Genomic DNA, 25,950 nt, shown 5'->3' on the forward strand with positions numbered 1-25,950 from the left:
TGGCCCTCTTTAAATGCATCCACAAGGAAACAACAGGTGGCGGTTAGAGAAAGCATCTGAGAGTCTCCTGTGCTGGCACATACTCACAAGCAGTTTTAGTGGAAGGATTACCCTGTCAATAGACTTTTAATAAGCATTGATTTTAATATGGACATATTGTATATATTTTATATAACATGAAGTATTAAATTTATTAACATCCACTTTGACTGTTATAAAAAAACTAAGGCTCTTCTCCCATTATTAGAAATCTCCACCTGAGAAAGAAAATAGAATTTGGGTGTATTCTTCAGTATACCCAAAGAATAAAGGAAACGACACTTTAATGTCATTTCAGTACTCTTTTCAAGCTTACAAATAATTTCGCCTTTTGTGTAAGGAGAGTCTGCTTGCAGTTGGTTTGGCATGTGAGGAGGGAATAGAAAATTTGCCACCCTGGAAACCACTGAGCATTGTCAGTGAAGTATGTATTCATGAGGTCTGGGGAGCGATTATAGCTCCTACTTCTGGAAGTTTTCCAACTATGATATTTCTAAGTGGCTTCCTGATACACTGTGATTTATTGCTATCCTTTGAATTAATGCAGGACATTTTTTCAGAAGTTAGTGACTTTTTTTTTTTTTTTTTTAACTCTGATTGTATTTATACCTATTTTAACAAACATATTTAAACATTTCAAGTATTTTATATTTGGGATTTTTACCTGGGAGATGTGCATAGCCACCTTCCTGCACCAATCACAACAAAACTTTTTCCTTCTAATCTTTTGCACACTAATTTTATACGTGAAAAAAACAACACCCAAACATTTCGTACTATTTATATTGATTTAAAAAAAAAAAAGCAAATCAGCAAAATAAATTCAGCTTCCAAGCTTTCATATCCTAGTGGGAAGTGCTTCTTTCCTGGACAGGCTTTTTCACACAAATACAAGCTAAATACATAACAGTTTTCAGAAACTGAATGTATCTTTAGCTGAAGCACCTGTCTATGGTAACATGGAAGCATGAGGAACACTGATCTTCTAAACTAGAAGATATTTTGATATTCAATGATGTCCTGATTATATCAGTATTACACTTGCCTGAGAACCTCTCAAAGAACCCAACATTCAAAGTTGAAGTGGGAGAAAGGAGGGTTGAGGTTGAGCTGGCACCAGTATTACTGCTTTGGTGCCAGTAAGAAGACAAAAGTCATTTACTCTGTACGTACTGCCAGTCAACTCAATGGCAGTGTATTAGTAGAGTGTATGTGTATTAGCAGAGAAATACCCCAAACCTCCCATGGTTAGAATGTGGATATAAATCCGTGAGAAATAAGATATGTATTTCATTTTATCTGCATATTCTTAGCACTTACCAATGCTTTTGATAAAAATGTGTACCCCATTTTTTTTTTTTTTTTTTTTTTGCACATGTGTGTCTGCAAAGGCAATAAAATATTTAATAATAAAAACTGAAAATGCAGTTTGTTGTGCGTTGAATCAGCGGTTCTGAATAGCTTCCTACGTTGTCAAAGTTCACTTTAAAAACTACCGGACTAAACTCTAAGTTGGTGAAAGGAGATTATTGCCTAAAAGAATGTCCTCTGAATATTTGTTGCCACAGTAATATGTAGTGTATTGAGGCTTGAGACTTAAAATATTTTTTTTTATAAAGAAACATGATAAATTAGTTTCATACATTCTAAGATGATTCTGTACTGCAAGAAAAAAATATTCTGGCAGAGATCTCGATGGTTTCATTATTAAAAATGCAAAGTTGCTATTCAAATCTTTAGTCTGATTTGAGGCACAGGGAAAGAGAGTGAAAGTATGAGGAAAAAGGTAATTAGAGGCTTTGATGTGACTTCAGGCTATTGCTGTGGGGAAGAAACTGAGAATCATTGAAATACCAGCTTGGAGTCCAAAAAAACTATTTTTCAGTTGCATCGTGAGTTACGGGCACTTAAGAAGCTACTTCCAGTAACTAAAGAGATTATTCTCTTCCTTTCAAACATGTGTTCACTGCTTAATACTATGGGGGTTTTTCTATCGTTGTGTAAGAACACAAATTTTACCAGTCCGTGAAATTTGCCCAGTCACAGTTAAACAGACTTGTGAAAAAAACCTCACAGATTACACAACAGTGGCAGAGTAATGCCACACAGGATGAGTGGAAGAGGATGATAAAAGTAGCCTGATACTATGCTAACACGCTACTAAAAGAAGCCCCAGAATGGACAACTCCATGCTTGCTAAGGAAAGCTGCCTGCTCATTCTTAAAGTCAACACAACTCCTGTGGAGGTGCGAGTGTATTCTATGGATATTTTTTTTTCCTTTCCAAGATGTGGCAAACCCTATAGCTAAGTTCAATGGAGATATGGTTAAAAAGTGAGATGGGCTCCTTCAGCTTTTCATGTTGCTGGTGTTTTGTTTTTCTTTCCTACTTAAACCAGCTTCATGAAAAAATGTTAACATATATGTCAGACCTTTCCGAGGAGAAAGGAGAACTGACAGCCAGGTTCCCATTGATCTTCCTTGAAATGTAAGAGAATTGCATAAGTTCTCTTAAAAGAGAGAAATTATCCTAAAAGAGAAAAAATACCCTATTACAGAGTATAATGTATGGTATGCAACACTGAGCTTCCTTGGTATGTGTATGAGTCTCCATTTTATCAAATGGGACTTTTTTTTGAAATGGCTTAATTTTAGAGAAATGCAAGTGGAACCCTTGTTACCTTGATGGGAGGGTCTATGGACGTACCTCTCTGGCGTGTGTCTTGGGAGAAACTTCTGGAAATAAAGGTATAGCTCTTAATTTAAAATACACATCTTTCTTTAGAGGAGAAAACCTGGGGCTGAACTGAGTAGCTAAGCTGAACTGCTGTTTTTGTATTCTAAGGAGGCCAAACTACATCAAGAAGTTTTGAAAGCACACCCGTAGTTGTATTTTACAATTTCTTGAAAACAAAATAGATTCTCTAGATTTTTAACTATGGTAGATATTTGGAATTGATTTCAAAAAGGAAAGAGCTATATACGGTTGTGTTTGTATCTCTACGAAAATATCACACATACGATGAAAGCAGGAAACGGTGTCTTTTGATAGATACTGTATGTGGTGATTACAGTTAATCTATTTCAGGAGTAACGTGATTTTCACACAAAGCCACTGTATTTGTTTCTCTAATATGTAAGAAGACAGTAACAGATGTATCATCTTCCATGCTTCCATCATATTATTTAATGTTTTCCTAATACTGAAGCCAGTAACAGCCAGCGGATACTGTTCCACTGTCATACCTTACATTACAGTGCATATGTTATGAGGGTGTTGTTTTTTTTGGCCACTTGGGTCAATACTGTGGAAGGACCTGCATGCCAGGAGCACCCTACCAATGTGTGTCCAATCACTTCTTCCTGCAAATTCTTAATGATTGGGATCCTACAACCTCCTTGGATAACGCATTTTAGATCACAATTCTTGCTGTTGTTAGAAAGTTGTACTTAACACTGATTCAAGCCTCTCTTAAATTAAGTGAAGCAGAATACACTGTGGTTTATTTTTCTCTTCGTAGAGACTTTCCTTCACCAACACAGTCCTCCATGTTTTACAGTTAGCTTAAAGATGCAATTGCCTTGACAAGAGGCTAAGAAATGACCTTGGCCTGGTCCAGAAGATACTCTTTTCAATGCAGCTGCTTTCTGAAGAGCATCTGATCTCCAAGGCAGGCATCTGTTCTGGCAGAGGATGTTTCTTGGTGTGCATTAGCATAACTGGTCATCAAAATGTGGCCTGACATAACACTTTAAAAGAATGAAGTTCCTTTTCCTGTTAACCATGAAAGAGGAGCACTCACAAAGCCTTCATAAGAAAAAAAATAATATTTTACTTTGCCCCTCAGAAATAATTTAAAACAAAAGTAGAGAATGAGATAACCTAACTGGCGATGTTTGCTGAACACATTTCCTGAAATGCACAACCATACTGAATGCAGAACAACACTATGGTATGATGCCCATTTCAAGCAAATAATACAGCATGGTAAATGCCAGTCAAGGAGTTGTTCCTTCATTGATGAATAAAATTAATTGTGAATAAAATTAAAGAAAAGGGGTATGTGTTTCACATCTGTTCTTTGTGTATGTAAAATGTTAATCATCTACTTTGTGGTTTTGTTTTAACCTTTGTTTAATCCATGTTATGTTTTAATCTGCTTTTATTGTTACTTTCTGATTGAACAATCTGTTTTTGTCCACAAGTGTACCTGCTTCACTGGTGGTCTCTGAACACCACCAGCTGAAGCTGCTGGGCACCACCTGCATTCTGCAAATTCAAGGCCCAGACCCCCTAAGGAGGCTGCCTCCAAGTGGGTGCAAAACTACCAAGGAAGATACATACACATGGTCACATTTGGCTCATGACACCTATCCCATACAGGGACACTGTACAGATACGTGGGCCCTGTGGAGAAGGAGTTTGCCATTGTTTGCGTGGAGCACAAGTCCTGTGAGGAGTGGCTGAGGGAACTGGGGTTGTTTAGTCTGGAGGAGGCTCAGGGCAGACCTCATTGCTCTCTACAGCTACCTGAAATGGAGGTGTGGGGAGCTGGAGGTCGACCTCTTCTCACAGTAACCAGTGACAGGACCAGAGGGAATGGCCTCAAGTAGCACCAGGGGAGGCTCAAGTTGGCAATGAGGAGACATTTCTGCTCAGAAAGAGCAGCCAGGCATTCGGACAGGTTGCCCAGGGAGGTGGTGGAGTCACCATCCCTGGGGGTGCTCAAGGAGAGGCTGGGTGTGGTGCTTGGGGACATGGTTTAGTGAGTGACATTGGTGGTAGGGGGTGGTTGGACCAGGTGATCTCAGAGGTCTCTTCCAGCCTCGGTGACTTTGTGTGTCTATGATTGCTCGCCATCTGTAGCTGACACTGAGGGACAGCAGCCATCCCTCATCCCAAGGTGATCAAGCTCTGTGGGATGAAGGGTGTCCATTCTCCAGAGAAAAAACAAGTGCGACCACAGTAGGAGATTGTGTGAGGAAGGCCAGAGATGGGGCGTGCTTCCAGCCCCTGCCCAAGCTGGGCAGAGGGGGCAGGTCCCAGCCCGGCCACTAACGCTGTAACTGAACTTTGTAGATTCAGAAATTCTTCCTCCGCGACGTCTTCCTCCTAATTACGCGTAATTCATCGCTCTGGACTTTGTTGTGTCCTTCCCTCAGCGAGGGAAGCTCTCTCCCAGGAAGCACCTGGGTCGAACACCAAGAGCGCCAGCAGGTAACACCCCGTCTCCAGCTGACACCGCCGTTTAGGAAATTAAAAAATAATAAAAAATAAAAATAAATAAGGGAGAAGGAGCAGCGTTGTCTCCGGCTGCACAGCGGCCGGGGGAAGGGACGTGCTGCCCTCCCGCCCGCCTCTCCGGCAGCAGCCGAAGGGGGCCGCCCGCGCCTGCACCCGCTGCGCTCTGCGCCCGCCCGCCCCGCAGCCGAGGGCGGGAGGGGGCCCGGTACGGGGGGGGGGCGCTCGGGGCCGGGCCGGGGGTCGCGGTACCGCGGTGTCGGGGCGCGGCGCGGCCCCGTATGTAGGAGCGGCGGCGTGCGGTTCCTGTATCTGCACCAGGATGGCCGAGTGGTTAAGGCGTTGGACTTAAGATCCAATGGACGTATGTCCGCGTGGGTTCGAACCCCACTCCTGGTAAGTGACGTTTTTTTTCCGCAGCCACGCCAAATGCCCGGGGAAGGGGCCGGGGCCAGGCGGGGACGGCGCCCGGTGCGGGGCGGCCGCGGGGGGACGGGGAGCGGCGGCGGGGCGGCGGCGGGCGGAGACCCGGGGGCGGGCGGGGCCGGCTCGGGGTGGGCCGGGCCGGGCTCCGTGTGCTGTCAGCGGCTGGGCCGCCCTTGCTTTTATTTATTTATTTTTCCTTTTTTTTTTTTTTTTTTTTTTTTTTTTAATGCCAGAACTTCCGCTTAAAGTTGCCTCACGTCTTAATTTCTGAGAGTTTTTTTTTTTTTGGTTTGTTTGTTTCTTTGTTTTATTTATTTATTTATTTATTTATTTATTTCCTCCAATTTCTTTTATTTCTGCTCCCGGGACGTGGCGCGCTGCCCGGGGTGCGGCCCTCGGCCTCCGTGTGCCCCACGGGTTGACCTGGCGGCTCTGAACGCTGCGTGTTTCCCTGCATATTTCTCTGTCGTTTTTTGTGCCGTTCAGAGCATTTCGGATAACGTGAAGGCCGTATCACAGCCTGCCCGCGGGTTTTGCAGCCTGCAGCTGAAGTAACTGCTGCCTGCAGCAGGGCATGGGGGTGGCGAGGTGTCCTTGGTCAACAAGGTGTAGAGACATGGCTGGTACCCCAAACCGTGCCAGGCGTTCCCCAAAACGTTAAGCAGAGCTTGCAAAACAGCCTCCTGCCTTCATTTTGTCCAGCAGTTGTACGTGTCGCTGTGGTTCGTTTGCAGTAGCATAATTCTTTATCTGTTTGTTTTGACAGGGTAGTGCCACCGTATTCCAGCCTGTTGAAAGTGTGAGATGTACAAATTAAGCCTAGACTGGCACACTGTAAAATATTAGTGTTTGTCAGAGTGCCCTCCTCAAATTAATACAGGTAAATATTGTTGTTCTCAGCCACTGTTCCCTATAATTTGAGTGGAAAAAAACAATTCTAAACTGCCTTCAGTGCAACATGGACTGCAACACAAAATACTTCCGACAGGCTATTTCATTACGTGGTACGTGTGATTATTTGGTGTCACAAATGTGGACAAGATATAAACACGGAAATACAAAAGTCAAGAGGAAATTATGGAGAGAAGTGTGGTCTGGTGGTGAATTTCTAGGAGATGCAGGTGCACATACTGTTTTTGGACTATTCCCACAGTTAAATCGTAAATGCAAAACTGCACTTTCTAGAACTGTTCATTAAAAAGCTGTACTGACAGGTTCAAGTGTTTTATTAAGTAAACATTCATTCCTATTATTCATTAAGGTACAAATTAGTAAAAACGGGTGCATATTTGATTGTACATTTTACCTGTAATATTGTAATGGAAAAAAAGCTGCCCTTGGAAACCCACATCTTTGCATACAAATTGGGTAATACTGCCTGTGTGCTTATTTAAAAGCTCATTTCTACAGACAAAAAAAGGTTCGTGTTGATTTTGTGGATGCAGTGCTGATCTTGAAAAGTTGGTCCCAGCTACATCAGTTATGGGATGAATTGCTGGCAGTTAATCAGCATTGTAAGGAAGAAAAAAAAAAGTAAAAATAATCACATGTTTTTCAAGAACACTGATTACTGACAAAAAAGCAGCCTTTCTGTTAAAGCTGTGTAGAAGACACAGAGTTCTTGCTTGGAAGTTTTTCTTATACAGGCCCAGGCCTTCCCATAAAAAAAATCTTTTTCAGGGAACTTCTCTCAGTCCTTTGGTGAAAGAGTGTTCCCTGCTTTCTGTAGTGACTTGCTAGAGCACATGCAGATCTGGAATGGAACACAAAATTCTTGAACCTTTCCTACTCTTATGAAATATCCATAAAAATCTGCTGGCAACAACTATGTCCCAACCCCTTTCTTAATTTCTCCATAAAGAAGAGGATGATCTGCTGGGGTTTCTCTTTTATGTGAAATGACGGAATGGTGTAATGTGAATATGCCTTTGAGCTCTGGAGTTGACTGTAATTTTCATTTAAGATGTTTACTTTATCAAGCAGGTAGTTTTCTTTGTTCTTTATTAGTTTCCCTGTTAAAATCTCATGAATTATTGGTTGTTGCATTTGCAATTTGACAGTCTTATGTCACACATCGTGCTCTGGCCTTCAGTCAGAATGGGACTGCTTTCCATTGTATTCTATTTTACAGATGTCTTTTTCTAGAAAGGTAATTATCTATAGGATCCTTGCCTTATTTTATGAAGAAATTGGACAATATATATAGTGACTAATGCTAGAAACCAGAATAAGAGGAGAGCTTCTTATGAAGACAGTTCGATGCTACTCTACAGGACCAGATATTTTGCTACTACATGTTTGCTGTCTGATGAGGAGCCAGGAAATAAAAACAGATTTTTCAGAAGCAATCACTCATTTTCATGTTCCTCATTTCATAGTATCTATCTTGAGAACCTCAGACTTGATTTGCAGAAATGCAGAACTTTTGTGAATACAGGTGAAATTAATATATCACCAGTATTTTAAGCATTCTCTTAAAAATTTCATGTTACATGTTTCTGGATGAACAGTCAAAGTTACTGGAGATATTTGACACTAATCTTCCCATACCTCAATTTCCCATTTCATAAAATAGAGATAATAGAAATGCACCATTTGCAAAATGGGTTGCTATGAAGTAAGTTCTTTTTATTATTATTTTTTTGTGTGTGGAGAATTCTGGTAGACACTTAAGTAATCTACTCATGTTAGACAAGCCCATGAATGGAACATGAATGAATTCAGAAAATACTGTGAAATAAGTAAATTTTGGAGCCACACTTTGAGGTGTGAAAATCTGGTGAAGTATCCAAAAACTGGTTAACCAGCAAGCACAACATGACATGTGCTGAACAAGGTGGGGGCCTTATAGGAAAACTGCAAGCCATAATTTAATTGAAAATTGTGTCTCACTTCATAAACAGAAGGGGACCAGATGAATAATATGGCAACCTGTTGGTGAGGTAGTACTGAGACCATAATTCAGTATAATTTAAAAAATTAAAAAAATTTTGAGCCGCTGTCACTTATTTTGCAGCTATGTTTTACAGTGTTGTAAAAGTGTGTCCTTTGTTACTTCAGTTTCCATCATTCCCAGTGACAAGTACCTCAAGATGAGGAAAAGGGTGTAAAAAGGCTATGAAGTTCTTGTTCTGCTGCATAATGCTGTATTTAGGATGATAAATTCTGATTGTTATGGCAGACTAATTGAGAGTCTGTAAAGTCAGATCAGTCTCTGATGTTAGCAGGAGTAACTGCATGTAAAGTACTTGGTAATTCTGGAATTGTTTACATTTTGGGCCTGCATGGTAATAAACAAGTAAATGGGGGGGATACATCTATTTTTATGGATGTTCAAAATGCCCTTGTGCTTAGCACATTCCATCAAAATCTTTTGGCGTGCTTTAAGCCTAACCACTATCACTGCCCTTGTCTGAATAGTCTTGTTGGCAAAGAACTTCACCTACTTTACGTATGGTTGTACACTTAGTTAAAGTCATGCTATCATATAATGCTGTTGGTGCGCCTCCCACCTTAATTTCTTTTACTCTTATATTGCTTCCTATTTTCATTTTTCTTGCCATTACAGAAGGACAGCATCTTCAGTAGACTCTGTTTCCTGGATTCTTGTTGTTCCCATAACACTGGTCCAAAGATCGATTGTGTCAGTGTTTATATGTGTCTTCATACAGGTTTATTTTCAACTAGCTGCCATTGCTGCTCACCTCTGCACTGCCTCTGATTTATCTGCAGTTTCTTAGAGACATTTCTATTGGCCTTGATAGCCAAAAAAACCAAGTGTCATGAACGATGTTAGCTAATTCTGTCTCCTTTTTCAAGGCATTACAACACATACTCAAACAGATCTTGCAACATGTTGTTGTTTAACTATTCTTCTTGGGTTTGATGAGCAAAAAGAAGAGATGTTCTGATAGGCTACTTCAATTCAAGCAGCAAGCTCTGGGGCATCACCCTGCGATGGCTGGGAAACTCGGCCACCATGACCACAGCATTGTTGGAACAGAACAAGGGTCTGCATGTTACTGCAGTGCAAAGCCCAGCGATTTATTAAAGTACTGGTGGAGGTCAGTTTACTCACATGACTGACAGGTGAGCCCTGGCAAGTCCTGTCATGGTCATTTAAAACATCATCACCCCCAACGTTATCTTATGTGTTGCTCTCCTGGAGTGACTGCATGCCTAACACAGCCAGCAGAGGAGAGTGGGTGCCCACCCGTAGTGCCCGGTGCCTAGGCTCACAGCCACCTTCACTGGCAGAGCAGAGGGCAGAGGGCAGTAGCTTCACACTGCAGTAGGGAGGAGTGCTCACTCTTCCTTTTGCCAGTTCCCATTAGGAGGAGTATGTGCAGGTGGTAACACTTTACATCAGCACAGCCTTATTACCAAGGGATATTTCTGAACTTGTTAAAAGACAGGTCTGTGCACTAGATTACCTCCAGTTTGGGAACATTTTCCCGTGTGCCGGCTTGCTGTGTTGGCAGTAGCCTCTGGGAAAAGGCTGGAGCAGTCAAGTGATCATTTCTATCACAGCAGCAAACTTGACCAGAGCACCTCCTGAATGAGGGGCCCTAAATGCCCTAAAGGGAAGGAAGCATAATGTGCAATACTATGGCTCAGATCTGTGGGATCCTAGGACCTTGGCTTAAAGCATACTAATGTGCCTTTCTCTGGGATTTTTTGGTTGCATTAAAATAATCTAAATTAATTTGTTCTTTTTCCCCTATCAGGGAGGAGCTTTTGTCTGAAAACCACTGAAAATTTGTGTACTAGTGGAGATGGCCTTACATGTGCAATTAGAAAAATGCCTTCATTTCTCTAATAATTTTAGGAAAAGAATGCATTTTACAGGTTTCTTCGTTTTTCTTCATTGCTTCTTCTCCTTCACCATCTGCCTGCCCATGACCCTCTTTCTGGGTTAGAAGTGCAATTGGCTTTTTCATTCAGACCTCATCTGCCTCATTTTTTTGAGCGCTGGCTAAGGTGGTTCATGCAGTTCTTGGCAGATGAGTACTCCCTGAGTGTGTGACTTGTTGGGTTTCTAACACCTGCCTCTTGCTATTTCATTGTTTGCTGCAAACTTTTTCATAGGAGTGATGGGAAGCATGGATTGCATTGGTGGCTTTTGTTTTCCTGCTATATCCATGTTTAATGATTGGTGTGAGTATGCATTTTAGTTTCACGTGTCCTATTTTCTATCTGCTACTATTTTCTGTCACATTCCCACCTGTAACTTTTTACATGCGCATCACAAAACAGATCAGCTGGTCTAGCAGCTAGCTGCAGTGGAAAGAGGCCAAGATGCTGTCTCCCCTCTGCCCTGGCAGTGCTGTGCCTTCACACTGCTTCCCTCGCTCTTCCATTGCCAGGAGACAGGTAACAAACAAACCAATTCATTTCCCATTGCTTCAGTCTAAAATATATTGCTGAGATTGCCTCCAATTCCTCATTTCTCCACAGAAAAATTCTTATAATTAACAGATTTCTGACAGGTTTTGGATTCCTTAGCACAGACAACGCAGATCAGCCAGCTGGCTTCATTCGGCACAGAGTGGCAGCAGCTGGATGGCCACCCTCGAGTTCATCTGGTCTTGATCCAGCTTGGAGCAGGGTCAGTTCATTCAGGCCTGTAAGGGTCATGCCCATGTGGGTTTTGCGTATCTCTAAGCATGGAGACTTTCTGGGCAACCTGTGCTAGCGTTTGATCACCCTCACATTCAAAAAAGTATTTTCTTACATATTAAAAAAAATAGTATTGTGTTTGATGTATTTTCTTGTTTTAAAGCTTATCATAAACTTACAGATCCTTGATCTGTCTGCTCATAAACTTCAAGTGATCATATGATTTTTTAGTGCTTAGATTTCTGTTCTTAATCATCCCAAGATAAAATGAAGGAGCTACACATGCCACCGCATGTACTGGGACTCCTACCGGATGCATTGGTTTGCTGCCACGTGCATTTTACTGATAGCTCTGTTGAGTGAAAACAAACAAACAAAAAAAAAAACACATGACGATCTAAGCAGGTGCTTAGTTTTAGATACTGAAAGCCATTCTTTGTGTTATTTTGTCCACATCAAGACCAAGGAAGTACATTATTTTGTTGATAAATATGTACAATTAGTTTCCTATCAGAAATGAGCACTCTTGTCTGGCTTTACCTTATTATTGGAAGCCAGAGGCCTGTTAGAACATTACTTATCAGAAGACCAGTATCACGATTCAGGTTCATCCTCTGCAAGGTTAGAGTACTGTAATTTGGTCTGAGTTCTCCTTTAAAGTGATCTGGCAGCTGTAGCATTAACAAATGATGTCTGTCCACTAAGCTGAGGGAATGCGATGCGACTGATGGCTCTCACCTTCATCACATGCTATTTTTTATTACTATATTCAGAACACAAATGATTGATTTACGTACTGCAACTTCCATCTCTTATCATAGTATGTTGGATTATTTTTGGTGGTTTTGCAGGTTGCTTTGCTCTGAGAACAGCTGATTTCTTGACCAAACATAGCTTTATTTTTTATGTATCTGGCTTGATAGCCATGGCTTCCACGATGTGTATTTTGACAGCACTGTGACACTGCAGGATATATCTATGGCAGTTAACAAATCCTATAGTGTTCTGCAACTGCAAACAAACTGAGACATGCCCAACCTGTTGTACTGCATTCATGCCGGTGACCTGCCCCAAAACATACTTGACACATCGGTAAAGAAGAGATACTGGAAACAACTGAATTCAGTTCTTGTGATGTCTCTGCCTGTCCACCTCCCCACCCCCACCCTTGAACAAAATATTTTCTACAGAAAGGAATGATTGGGTAGAATAAGAAGTTTGTGGTGTGAATGCACGAGCCACGTTTCTTTCAGAAGATAAAGCAGTTCATGACTTCCAATGTATAATACAGAGAAACACCGGGCGTAAGATGAAGCTGTTGCTTTGTATGAAATTAACAGGGAGAGAGCTCAGCCATTGACACATGAACTGCATGACAAAGAAGATACAGTATCCAGATGAAATATTAGTAAACTCAAGAGTGTTGGGAAATATGAGACAAGAATGGGGTGGATTTGAGCATCTCAGACTTGTAGCCAACTTTTGCTTCTAGAGCATTTTATTGTGGTTAGAAGATCTTCTCTTATGCCAGTTTCAGTTACTTTTCTGGTAAGTTGTCTGAAGGAGGGATTTAAGCAGAGTTACGAGCACTCCTATTTTAGGTTGGGCTCTGCATAGAATGTGTAAGAGATCTTAACGTTCGTGGAGGTAAGCCAAAAGGATCACCCAAAAGGATCTTCTATCAGTTCTGTTGAGCCAGAGTTAGAGGCAGCGCCTCGCATTCATCTGAAAGTCCGTAACAAACTTGTCTTCATAACCACAAATGAGGCGGGATTATAATGTTAAATATCTCATAATGTTGTTTTATTTTTTTAACCAGAAATATTATATCAAGACCTTAACTGTCTGACTGGGATGTGTGTATTTTGCAATGTGCATTGTTTCCTTTTATGTACTGTTTGTCATCAGCAGTGTTGGCATTACTGGTTCCCAGGTAGAAAGTATATTTTGATATGATTAAAGCATTCAACTTGCTTTGCAAATGAAATACGTATGGTATTTCTGGAGGGAGACACTGGGAACTGACCAAGGAGTTACTGCCTGCTGTTCATCTGTAAACCAGTACTTCTAGCAGTGTCTTTGTGAGTCAGCATCCCCGAGCACCACTGTGTTAACATTTACAGTTACATGCTCTGCACCATATACATAGTTCTTTATTTTGCTGATTGTAAAAATTGAGTTATAAAAAAGTTTTTTTTTTTTTCAGCTTATTTTTCTAGCCATATGTTCAGCTAAAAAAAAGGAGTAGCTTGAGAAAGTAATTTGGAGACCTTTATTTCATCTGTGTGAATATCCATGTTAAAAAATAACTCAGTTAACTCTTAACAAGACAGCTGACTTCTCATGGAAAGATACTCGCATGGAAGGCACTTCTGAGGATACACCTAATTAGCTGTGCTGCTGTAGCCCATGTTTATGGATACAAATTCATGGCTCCTGATCCTGTGACAGACTATGTAAGCAGATTGTTTATCACTGAAGTTCTGGACAGGCACAGAAGCTTGGTTGTATAATGAAAGTTACAGCGTCTGCACAATAGTTGTACACTTGAAATTGCTGTGCCTCAGCATCGCCTCCCTCTATTGATCTTCAAACCGGCACAAAATGAGATTGAAAATGCAAGCAGCTCAGGCCAAATTCCACTCTGGCCCTTAAAGAGGATAGGAATCAGCGGGGTTTCTAGTGGACAAGCAGGACTACAATATCTTTCCTCTCTCACATGAACGTTTAAGAGGCATCACAGTATAATGTGATCCAAAGAGATGTAAATCTATATGGATAAAATAAAAATAGGCATAAGCAGTTAGCCTCTGCAGAAAAACGAGTCATGGGTTATAAAGTCTTTGGAAAGCCCTTCTGCAGTACCAACAGATTATTTAAATAACGGAGTTTCCTTTTGGGAACCCTGTGGAGCTGCAAAGACTAGCCTGGCCATAACTTTATGCTAGGAATAAATTAGATACAGCTGCAAACATTTGACTATTTGAAAAACAGAGGCCTGGTTTGCATTGATGAGGTAAAGCTGGATGTTCTATTTATTTATTTATTTAGTTGTTTATTTTGAGAACACTTGGATTCTTTCCTCCGTGTTTCACAAAAAAGAAAAACACCCTAATATGTTTCAGGTGACTGCTGCATTCAGTATTTGAGCTCTTCTTTAAAAAAAAAAAAAAAAAAAAAAAAAAGAATTCAAAGATAATATGGCCCAATACAAGTATTTGGGGAATACTTTGTTTATTTCCGGGACAAATATTATTAAATGAATTTGAAAGAACCAAGTATGGGGGCTGGGGGTTCTTCTGCAAGTCACTGACCCTGGGCTGGACCATTCAAAGGGGGCATCGCAGCTTGTTCCTCCTGGACCGTGCCGTGGGCTCTCAGACACTGCATCAGGGAGTTTGGTTCCTTGGGCACGAGGAGAGGAGAGGAGAAGGAAAAAGAGCAGGCGTGGGAAAATGGGTTGAGACCGTGTCATGCTGTGCAGGGGTGGAAGCCCTGAAGTACCAGCTGCGATGTGACAGCCTGCTGAAAGGACTGCCTGTGCTGCAGAGCCCGGCCCGTGGTACTCAGCCCCGTGGTAAATGAAGGTCAGCATGGGCTGGCCAAGGGCAGGAAAGGTCAGGCTCTGAACATACAAACGAATTCATGTACTGTGCCACCCGTGAGAGGGGATCCTTCTCTTCCCCATTTCTTTCTTTTGAATGTTTGATTTATCCTTTCTGATACCTTGTACCAAACCCCAGATTCAGACTGTAGGTGCAGAGACTACTTGTGGAAGCAGTGAAGCAGCTTACAGACAGCAGTGCTGCCCCCTTCATGTACACAGCCATTTCTGACATGAAAACGAGAACGGAGCTGAGCAGGGGCCAGCAGGCTGGTGATGTGACTCCTTGCTTTAGGAGCTACGTGTCTGGGGTTCGACTACTGAATCATTCCTCTATTTCTCTGTTTGGTGTCAGAAGTGTATTTCTAACAAATAGAAAAGAGTGTGGAATACAGGAGTGGAGTGTGGTTTGAAGTGGGAAGCTGATGCTGACATAATTGCCCATGATTTGGGGCTGTATGGCCACACATCGGGGGTGCTGAAGGCTGCCTGTGCATTAAGAGTATTGGCACAATGTCTGGGAAGCATGCAGAGCTTCAGGCGTGTCCCGCGTTGCGCAGAGCCAGAGAGCAGCCCCGGGGCTACAGCAAACCGGTCAGGCTCAGCCAGAAGTGGAACTATTTATGGAAGGTTGTCTGTTTTCTCTTGTGACTCGAGGATGTTGTCTCTTGTTCACCCAGGCTCGGAGCCCCGTCACTTTGCAGTTAAATATAGCTTTCCCAGGTTTTCGGATCAACTGTTTTCCCAGAGGAAAGTCTGTTCCTGGCATCTAGCCCTCTTTCTCTGTCATACCAAAACCGATCTGGCTCACTGAGTGTTGGTGGCCTCTTCCTGGTAGATGACCAGCAGCTTAACCAGATGACCAGCCAGCCACCAGACCCCTCCTTTCTGCCATCTGATCGAGGGCTTTGTGGTTCAGTCGATCCTACACTTCCCAATGCTCCATGCCTCCTAGTCTCTTCCTCCCAGCCCTTGCTCTAATCCTGAAGTACCTTGCTGAGTGCAGAGGGATGGAGGAGGTTTGCCTTGCGAGCAGTCTGAGGCAGGTGGTAGCAGGGATCGCAGAAGCGAGGGCATGCAGGAAGGCTGTTGTCACAGCACGTGACAACTACGTGGGCCCAATTTTCCACGCCTAATTGTCAAGGACATCTAAGCACATGTGCCAAAGCTGTCAAGATCAAGTGCTGTTTTGTATATGCTCTGCAACTTAGGCAAATGTTGTACTTGAAGGGAAATGTTTTCAGGACTCTAGACTAAATAACATCTAAATGGCATCTTAAACATAGATGTTCTGCACTTTAACTTCACAATTAGAAAGTGATAGAGGTACTATAAGAAACACCTTTCTTGCATGTTTTCCTTCATAGAAATTTGCTATCATTGAAAAAACTTGATTCCATGTCACCGAGTCCTCAAACCAAGCCCCACACTTGCATAACTTCTTGAATTATTCAGAGCTGCAATACACTTAGATGCAAGTGCAATACTTAGTGCAAGTATTTCATGGCTAACGACATTTAGCTGTTGTCTCTTAAGTTGTGTTATTCTCACTCAAGTCAGAGAGATCAAAGGTCGGGCGTTTTCAGGGATTTGGCACTTTTAGATAAAACAGGGTGCATTCCATGCACGTCCAGTCTCTAAAGATAAGGAGGGAGGAATAGGGTAAAACCCTGGTATCTCTGTGGAAAGGACAGTCAGGATGCAATTTGCATGAGTACCATGCATGGTAGTCATTTGCATTCCTCAGCTTACCTTTGTTTTTGTCTTCTGCTTGTAATAAAGCCTTTTGCACTTATTATTTGTATTGATTATATGAGCATTTGATGCCTGCTGCTTTGAAGATCTTGTCATTAAAACAATTGCTTCCTGCACATTTCAGTTCTTCAAGCAGAGTCCTATCCATGATTATAGCTTTTGGGGCTTTAAACTGAAGTTATTTTAGCATATGGCAACAGTATTTGATAGTTTCCTCTGGGAATCCCACCCACCGTGTTAGCTGCAAACAGCTCTAAGAAGAAGGCTGTTCTCATGGTTTAAGCACTTGCAGTGCTGTCCCACCCAGCCTAACCTCAGCTTGAAATGACTCCTAATCCGTGAACTAAGTAAGCAGAGGAGCTATATGTCACTGTCCCTCTGATTTAAAGGTATTTCTTCCAACCATGTTAGTATTTAACTTCCTAGATTTTTTTCTTAACAAACATACAATCATATAATTATAAAAAAGACAGATATTCAGCCCGTTGTACTAAAGAAATGTGCTGCTGACTTGCTGTGAAAGGGTGATAGAGATTTCTGCTAGTTCAATCAAATAAAATATGGAACATGACAGGGTACTTTTCTTTCCTAAGTGAGATAGAAAATCAGCTTACATTAGGTAAAACATTAATGGCAATTTCGCTGAAATGAAATCTTAATGCTGCAGTTCTATCTACACTGTAATTTAAAGCCAGGAGCCATTCTGGCAATTCATCCTAGCATGATAGAAGAACTATTTTAAAAGAGTATCAATTTCATCATACATTTGCATGGATTGCAAAATTCAGAAGTGTTAGGTTATTCCATCGTGATAATGCAAGATTTTTTATCTGACAAGAATCTTTAGATGATTTCTTCCATAATGCTTTTCCCCCTCATTTCCATACTGCTGCTGCTAGTATTTTGTACCTGATGCTCTTCTGTCACGAAAGCAACTGCTTCTTGACTTTTTGTGCCTGAACACTTGCCCACCTTTTCTGAATGTATTAGTTGGTCTAAAGAAACCTATTGCCCCTCTCTTCAAAACTTGCTAACCTCTTCTATCATTAGAGTGACATCCCAGTGACAACACTAGTATTACAGATTCCTTTCTGTGCTCCGCACCCCAAATAACCCATTATCGTTTTTGCTTAAGTGTACTTCTGTCCTTAAGTGTGCCAAGTGTGGGTAATAGAGGTGGGTGACATGGATTCAGTGCTATCCTTTTCATTTGATACCTCCACCTCCAGGGGAGCCTGATTATATTTGTACTAAAAATGGTACAGGTAGGGCATGCTAATACCAGAGAGTGTAGCTGGACTCATTGCCTACAGATAAATAGAGAGAGAGTGAAAAGGCCTGTTCCAGTTCAGAGAAATAATAGATATCTGCCTCCTCTGTAGAATTAAAGAAGCATTTAATAATCTATGACAGAAATAAGAGCTTGTTATCAGCTGATAATATTGCACTTTCTCTCCCCTCACATACACCAGCAACCAGGTGGATGGAAGCAGTGGCCCTTCCCTTGTTTGTGGGAAAACTTGCTCTGTCCTGGGCAGCCCAGCTGTTTGACAGCTCCAGGTTGGTATCAAGAGCTTCAGGTGGGATTCTACTGCCTAAATGTAGCCATGTGGTGCCATCTGAGATGCCTCAGCTGCCTTTGGGTGTCTCATCAGCCCCATAAGTCAGAGCTGTTTTCGTATGGCTAAACAGGATATGGTACCAATGTGTAGGTTACTAAATCATTTTCCTTTCTCTGAAAACAGTATGTGAAGACAGGAACAGTTTGAGGTCACCTCCACTGGTTTTGCTACTTGGCTCAATTTGGCTGTCTGCTTTGGGCTCTCCTCTCTCTTGTACTTCTTCCATGGTACAGTTTTATGCTTGAGTGGGTTTAACAGTGGCCAAAGGGGCAATGCTTTTTCCTTCTTTGCCCTTGACATTGCTCTCCCTCTGCTGCTCTTTGTGCTGAAGCACTTTGCTTCTTTGGAGTAAGCCGAAAAGCAGTGCTGGAGAAACAGACCCCATGGGGACACGCACGTGAGGTAGCTGGCAGCTGCCCTCTGGCTCAGCCATACCATAAAACCACTGCCTTTATGGGCACCCGCCTGGCCTTGCAAGTTATCTCCTCTTTTGCTCTACAAATCCAAAGTAATTGAGCTGTTGAGGAACAATGCGGATCACAAAGGCCATAAAAGACAAATATCATCTGAAGATAAAGCATGCACAGTCAAGAGAATCGGGGCTGTGAAGTTTGCAGCGAAGATTAAATGATTCAGAAAGCAGCCCCTTTGAGGACACATTGCAACATATGGTCTTTGGAGAAATCACTCCCCTGGAGCCTCCTGGCTAGACCTCCTCAGACTAAACCTGAGAGTCTTCCTGTAGATAAAGGGCTCTGACAGCAGGCTAGACCTCTGAAAAGCCTCTTTACACCGATGCTGGAAGTACAGATGGCTGCAGGAACACCACCACCCGCTGGTTTCTCTTTCTGGTGGCAGAGCTGGTGACTGGCCCTGCTGGAGACCCTGTACCCCACTGCTGAGGGGAACCAGCAAGGCTACTAGGGCATGTGGCAAATTCAGAGTCTTACGAAGTGTTTGGGGCTCTCTCCCCGGTCACTTTCTGCCTGTCCTGGTGCAGGAAGGTGGATGGTTTCCAGCTGAAACAGCTGACGGAAAATTCCCACTAAGGAAGAAAAAATAGAGGCTTTTTCTTCTGTAACGGTGGGCTGGAGCCAAACCTCGTAAGGCTGGGGCACGGGGTGGTGCCCCCACTGTGCCTGTGCCCCATGAGAGACGCAGGGGTGCTTATGTCAGGCTGCCGGGTGGTGAATTGGGGATCCTCACTGCTCGCCTGGGTGTGCCTTTACCACTGCACCAAGTGAACATCAGAAAAAAAACAGAGCTCAGCACCGAAAGCAATCTGAGCATGGAGTGTCTGGAGGGGAGGCCCCATAAGGAGAATGCAGAGTGACTGAATCACTTCGCCACCCACTGAAATACCCTACAAATAAAGTTGTGTTGTTTAATTATAAATCGCACGCTGGAATGATGTGATGCTGAATGTATACAGAAGAGAGCACTCCAAATTGTTACCTTAGCTATTAGTGACAGCTTGGGCTGAATTTGAAAGTGTATCCTTAAGGTGAAAAGCAGTCCTTGGATTTACAGGATTTCTGAATCCTCTCTAGGACTTGTAGGCTCCCTCAGTCATTGTTGAAAAGGTTTTGTTTTCCTTCATTTTTCACATTCTGATTTGGAAACATTTCTTTCCTGTTGCTAGTGTTACCAGGCCTATATTTGTTGGTCACCGTTCCTAAAAACAAATCTGGGCTTAGACTTCCATGGGAAAAAGATGTGGAGTAGGGAAAAGGAGGAAGGCCCTTCAGAAGATTTGCGGCATTTGATGATGTTACAAATGAGGCCAACAGCTGTTTTAAAAAGAACTATTCAGCTGGTTTATTCATGTCAGAAATGGAGGAGGCCAACGAAACTCATGCCCGCTTTGTTCTAAGGCTCAGGACGTTCTGCCGGTCGTATTTATCCGCCTGCTGCCTGCTTTATCTTCAGCTGGTGTCAGTGGAGGTTTTTATAATACCCTGTTTCTTTCACTCTGTTGCTCTGAGATGTCAGTGCAGCTTTGCACTTTGGATATTTATAAATAAATCATTAGTCTCACAAATGAATCATCTATTGTTTGAGGTGGGCAGAATATTTTAATGGCGCATAAATTCAGAACCATGATCTTTAAGCGGTAGCTTTGTATTTTGGCCTGCTGTAGCTACAATTTATGTCCGAGCAGGTACAAAGAAGAAATACGACACAAAGCCTGGCTGACCTGCAATTATAATCGAGACATGTGCATCCTTACTAGTATTATTCATGCCTCTTGTTGTAACTGTAGCACAGGGGAGCCGCATTCTTCAGCAGCAGAGGTGCTAGTCCTGCTCAAACACAGCACTGAAACTGCCCAAAGCTCTTATCTGACAAGAAGTAACAAATGGAGGTAGGTAGTGGAGCTCAAGGGAATGTTAGGAGGTGAAGAACTGCTCCTCCCTCTGGTTTTCCAGCTGTGTCAGCTGGTCCTGTAAGGCTGCTCCTGCTCCTGGTGAACCTTGCTGCAGGCACACCTGGAGGCAGTCTCACTTGCAGAACCTCTCCTTCACTATTAGTCGCCATGGCAGGCTCTGGCCACTGCATGACATCCATTTTGGGGCCTACTGTCCCATTCCTAACCAGAATATTGTGTTAGTTCTCTGTGTGCTGCATTAAGAACACGTAACTGGGGCTTCTCTGGTTCTTTTTGACAAAGAGACCCCTTTGGGCTCAGCAGTGCTCTGAAAAGGCAACCAAGGTTTTGCCTCTCTCTTTTTAGAGCGGGACATACAGGACCAGTCATGTACCTCATTCCACACTCAAAATAGCAAAGCATTTTCTGTGGAAAAGTAAACTCCCCCAGTTCCTGAGGGAAAAATGACTACTAAATAGTGCTGTGTGGACTTCAGTACCATGCATACGACTGCGAGGACAAGCTTCAAGGTACAAAAGGATGAATTTAAAGATTGCTTAAGAAGTCAATGGATGTGATAGATTAAACAGGAGTAAAAGCATCCAGATAATAAGAAAAAAGATACATGTGATGCTTTCTGTTTTCCCCTGCCTCTCTTCCTCCCTCTCACTGTGCAGAAACAACAGCTCAGTCCTGCTCCAACCCTTCATTTTGAGGGCAGCACAGTCCAGTGCTGCTCTTTACCCTTTTCTGTGCCTGCTGTTGTCCTACCAGTGCCTTTTCTTCAAACTGCTGCCAGCACCACCACGTTGGCTGAGGGTGGGTTGAGAGGCAGGATTGGATGCGCTGGGAAGGCAGAAGCACATGTGGGTGTGGGACATAGGGGAGCCTGGGGTTGTAGGGCCCCTGGCTCAAATGCGAGGTCTGTGTGCTCTTTGAGTCCCACCCAGGGACTCAGGGGATTTAATGCATACATGTGTTTTAAACAAGCACAGTGATGAAAGTTGGGGTGAACCTGCAGGGCTCCTCGCTGAGAACTGGGCTGCTGTGGTCAGCAACTTCCGTAACACTCTCCTGTGAGCATCTGCTCCCATAGCCCACTGCAGACTCACTTAAACCTTTTTTTTTTCTTTTTTTCTTTTTTTTTTTTTACTGCACCCCCGTACTTCACATCCCTTGTCATTTCTGTTCTGATGGTGGTAAAACGTTGCCAGCTGGTGATTGCTACTTCAGGGCAAGGATGGATGATTTTATATTTCATAACAAATATTTCACAAGATTTGCTAAAATTCAGTTTTGTTTCCAGCTAGTTTTCATAACTGTACAATTGCTTTACTGCTGTTTTTTGTTTGTTTGTTTTTTTTTTTCCATGTCTGCAGCATTGTATTTCAGACTAGATTTAAACTCTGAATATGCCAGGCTTGGATACACTTGCATTTTAAACGTACATTTGTCCTGACAGTGGTTGCATTTGCTAGATGACTTTCAGAGAGGTTTAAAGCATCCCTTCTGCCCCGGCACAAACACTTGCTCTCGGGGTGAGGGCCCTGGCTGCTCCATGTTTACGCACTGTCTAGAGCAATGGCACGGGTCCCGGCTGAGCCCTTTGGTACTACGATGCTATAAATAACACAGCCCTCATGTACCTGGCAAGTGTTTTTGAGCTTACTCCCTAAGTGCTTCAAGCATAAGTGCTTGGATATTACATTACAATTATGTTTTAATGGCATAGCAGAGTGGACGCTGTAAGAAGAATCTGGATCTTACGTGCTTGGAAAGTTCTGTGAATGTGCTGGTGAGACTTTATTTCCCCCGATGCCGAGTGCGAGGTCTTTCCTCGCAAGGACAAGCGCTAGCATTGTTCCCTTTTCAAACAGTTGGCCTCTGCGTGTCACCTCCAGTTAGATACAGCAGTGATGCATTCAGCTTTTTTTGTGCTTCCCTCATTTTCTTTTGACAAAAACCCCAAAAAAGGCCTTTTTCAGAGTAGGAAAATTGTTCAAATCATCTTTTCATTCAGTTTTGTGGTCTCTTTCTTCATTTCAGTGATTAAGGACTTGGCAGGGCTGGCCTTCTTTTTTGGTTTGGAGGATAGCTATGGTCTGGAACATCCCAAAATAAATGATGTCCAAAAGTTTCCTCTTTGTCTGCTGCGATTTCAAAGCAATTTTCATGGCTCCGTTTGGGGGACTGCCTAATAGGAGAAAAAGGAACAATAATTACTACCCGCAGAGACTCTAGCACAGCAGTTATTTAACTAGCTGCAAAATAATTTAAGGAACCGGCAAACGTCTCTTAGAAAAACCCCAATTCCCTGAAGAGCTACAGACTTTGAGCCAGACCCTTCACTTGAGCAGGGCACACAGCTCTCGGTGCAGTGGGGCCAATGTGCCCAGCGGGGGAAGAGCAAGCGTGGCCCTCGCAGGCCTGCTCAGCCCAGGCATGAATCTCGTGCCCACCTGGCTAGCATGGAGAGCTGGGTTGCTCCTGCAGAGCAGACCCTTCCAAACTCTCCTGACAACTTAAATCAGCCTGCTCGTCCCGCTGTGAAGCCACAGCACTTGCTGGGTTCAGCCCTCAGTCTCGGGCCTGGCCTCGCACCGCAGGCACAGGGCAGCCCTGAGGGAGCGGGTGGCCTGCAGGTGTAGCCACAGGGAAACAGGGTGCTGCGAAATAAACTAACTAAGTTAGTCTGTGACTATAAAATGATACTTGATATATTCCATCAAAGGAGAATCCATTTGCTCAGAATTAGAAATTTATATAGGCATTCATAATGTCCAGATCGAATGTTATCATGGTCACTGTATTTTAGTTAAAAGCCCAAATCCTTGTCATTTCAATGAAAACAAAACAAATTTCAAGGCCCGGCTAAACAAAGTTCAAAGCCAGGCCAGATGGGGCCCTGGCAAAGTTGATCTAGTGGGTGGCATCCCTGCCTATGGCAGGGGGTTGGAACTGGATCTTTGAGGTCCCTTCCAGCCCAAACCATTCAATGATTCTATGAGATCAGTGGTAGTAATTAAAAGTTGCTTGGTCTTTCAGCACATTAACAATACTACCAGTTTTGAAAATATAAGGCTAACAGTAGTTGTGTGAACCCATAGCGTGTCAGTGAAGAGCGAGTCTTTCTGAAGGGCTGGAGGGCACGCCTGCAGTGGCAGACATGGCAAAACCCAGTTATACCTTTCCCTTGCTCTATGCTATCCATCTGCAGTCTGGAGGCCATATCCATGACCATTTCTTCGGAGCTGTGAGGGCACAGCTTTGTAGCTTCTGGCCTGCAGTTCCCCTGCAGCTGGAGAGACTGAGTGCCCAAGAATTCTCAGCCTGGCTCTTTTCTCGGTCTTGGTGACCACCCGTGTCCTCCTGTGGCTGAGGTGGTAGGAGCCACAGACTGCTGAGTGCAGTCGTGGCAAGATAGGATCTGATGGGAAGTGTTGAGCAGGTGGGAAGGTGGGATGTGCCATTGCCAGCACAACCTTCTTGCTGGTGCTTTTGGTGGTCACAGTGTGCCACGATCCCAGTATGGAAGGTAATGAATGGTATTTTTCAGCAGGGAGAGATTTTATTAACACGTGAGCAATCTTGTATGTAATATCTTAAATTCTTCTAATCAGGGAACTTCTTAAGGGGTTAAGTACAAAACATTCCCTTTGATTGTTTTACAGTATACAGCAAAGAAATAGTGACATGTGCTTGATTGTTTGGTCTAAAGTGAGGCAAACATGGAAAAACAATGATCTTTTGTGAATAAACGTTGTTTGCTGCATTTCACATTTTAAAGTTGGTTTGTTTTCATTCCTTATTGGGAGGATTCATAGAGTAGTAGAGTTACTATTTAAGTTTTAGTAAGAATAAACTTCATCTTTTCTCGCTGCCTACCTTTGGGGGAAAAAAAAAAAAAAAGGTTTAGAAAGACACACTGTGTCCACATTTTCCACCAATAACTATTTTTGCAGAGTGATGAGTGCTTTCCTTTTGAAAATGTTTCCAAATCGTCTTTGTCCAACCATTGTATTTTTTTCATTGAATAAATAATGCCTCTCTGGTGGAATATGTTACTTGTGAGCCAAGAGTGAACCAAGTTACTGCAAAAATGAAGCAAGTTCCCCAAGTTTCTATGTTGCACTAACACAGGAGCCCTGCTTCTTATTTTAACCACTGATAAACTAGTTTAGAAGCTGGACTTACTCTGGAATTGTAAAAGCATTGTGCATTTACTTGTCTGGCCACTAAACAAACCTGTGCTGATACATAGTACAGGCTATTCGAATAAGGATGGAGGAGCACTGGAAAAATAGCCAGGAGCAAAAGACTAAATAAATAATCAGAAAATGATTTGTACAGAGAGTGACTTTGAGTAACAACTTTCACCTGCCCTTGCAGACTGTGGCAGAATGATGTTGGTCAAAGGTTCCGGTCCTGCACAGGCATTTTTGATGATGGTGGTTTTCTGCTGTGGTTTAGAGAGTTATGTTGGGAGGGTAAATTGATTACTATAATTGTTCATTAATGCACTCTTGTTTAATGTACTTTTAGGGGTTATAGTCTTTGGAATGATGATAAATTATGGTAGCTTCAATTAATGTCATGCAGTTAAAGGGATGTCAGCATTTCTATTAAGACAGTGTAATTTTCTGGGGTTTTATAATGAAGCTATAAAAAATTGCTGAAACTTAAGGTACTGGGTTCCAGAGTGCTTTACGCACACAATATTCCCCTGAATCTGATCTAATCAATAGATATATCGAACCTAACAAGATAAAAATAGAGCGGAGAGAATCTTCTGAAGATTCACATCTAGACTCAAGGAAATGGAAATATCCTTATGTGAATGGTGCAGGAGCAGCCAGAGGGAGGTATGGTGGTACAGGTGACAGGCATTCTGCTTAGCAGACATCCTACAGCCAGGCCTGCTCCATTTTTTGGGGTTGCCTGCTGCCCGCTCTCCCTGCCCACCCCTTTCCTTTCCATCCCAGGTGCTTCCTGATGGGCAGTTAGCTGTCTTTGGCTGAACCGTCCTGAATTTTATCAAGAAATGTCTGGACCCTGACGTAGGGCAGCTGTGAAGAAGTGAAGTTGTGCCACGTCTCCATTTTTTTGCCACTGGGCAAAGAGAGGAGGAGTGTGCTGCCTTCCTTGCTGCAGGCCCTCCGCTGGCAGGGGAGCCTCTAGGTTTGCTGGGAGCAGGGGTGGTAGGGCCCAGGGTCAGGGTGGATGCCTGGGGCTGCTCCATATCCACATCTCTGGTAGGCCTTGGTACTAACGGTGAG

General features: G+C 42.9%; 1 long non-coding RNA gene and 1 other non-coding gene across 3 annotated transcripts; both read left to right on the forward strand.

Moving 5' to 3' along the window:
- The first annotated feature begins 5,044 nt into the window (after positions 1-5,044).
- On the forward strand, positions 5,045-8,054 carry LOC110352030 (uncharacterized). 2 transcript variants are annotated; one of them, XR_005264902.2, is made up of 3 exons: positions 5,055-5,676; positions 6,473-6,586; positions 7,838-8,054. It is a non-coding gene; the product is annotated as an uncharacterized lncRNA (long non-coding RNA). The 2 variants fall into 2 exon arrangements; XR_005264900.2 differs by having other exon boundaries at positions 5,045-5,676; positions 6,473-8,054.
- TRNAL-UAA (transfer RNA leucine (anticodon UAA)) lies at positions 5,597-5,679 on the forward strand. Its single transcript has one exon. It is a non-coding gene; the product is annotated as a tRNA-Leu (tRNA).
- Positions 8,055-25,950: the final 17,896 nt, after the last annotated feature.

The sequence above is a fragment of the Anas platyrhynchos genome, chromosome 3 (assembly GCF_047663525.1).
Source record: "Anas platyrhynchos isolate ZD024472 breed Pekin duck chromosome 3, IASCAAS_PekinDuck_T2T, whole genome shotgun sequence".
Taxonomy (NCBI): Eukaryota; Metazoa; Chordata; class Aves; order Anseriformes; family Anatidae; genus Anas; species Anas platyrhynchos.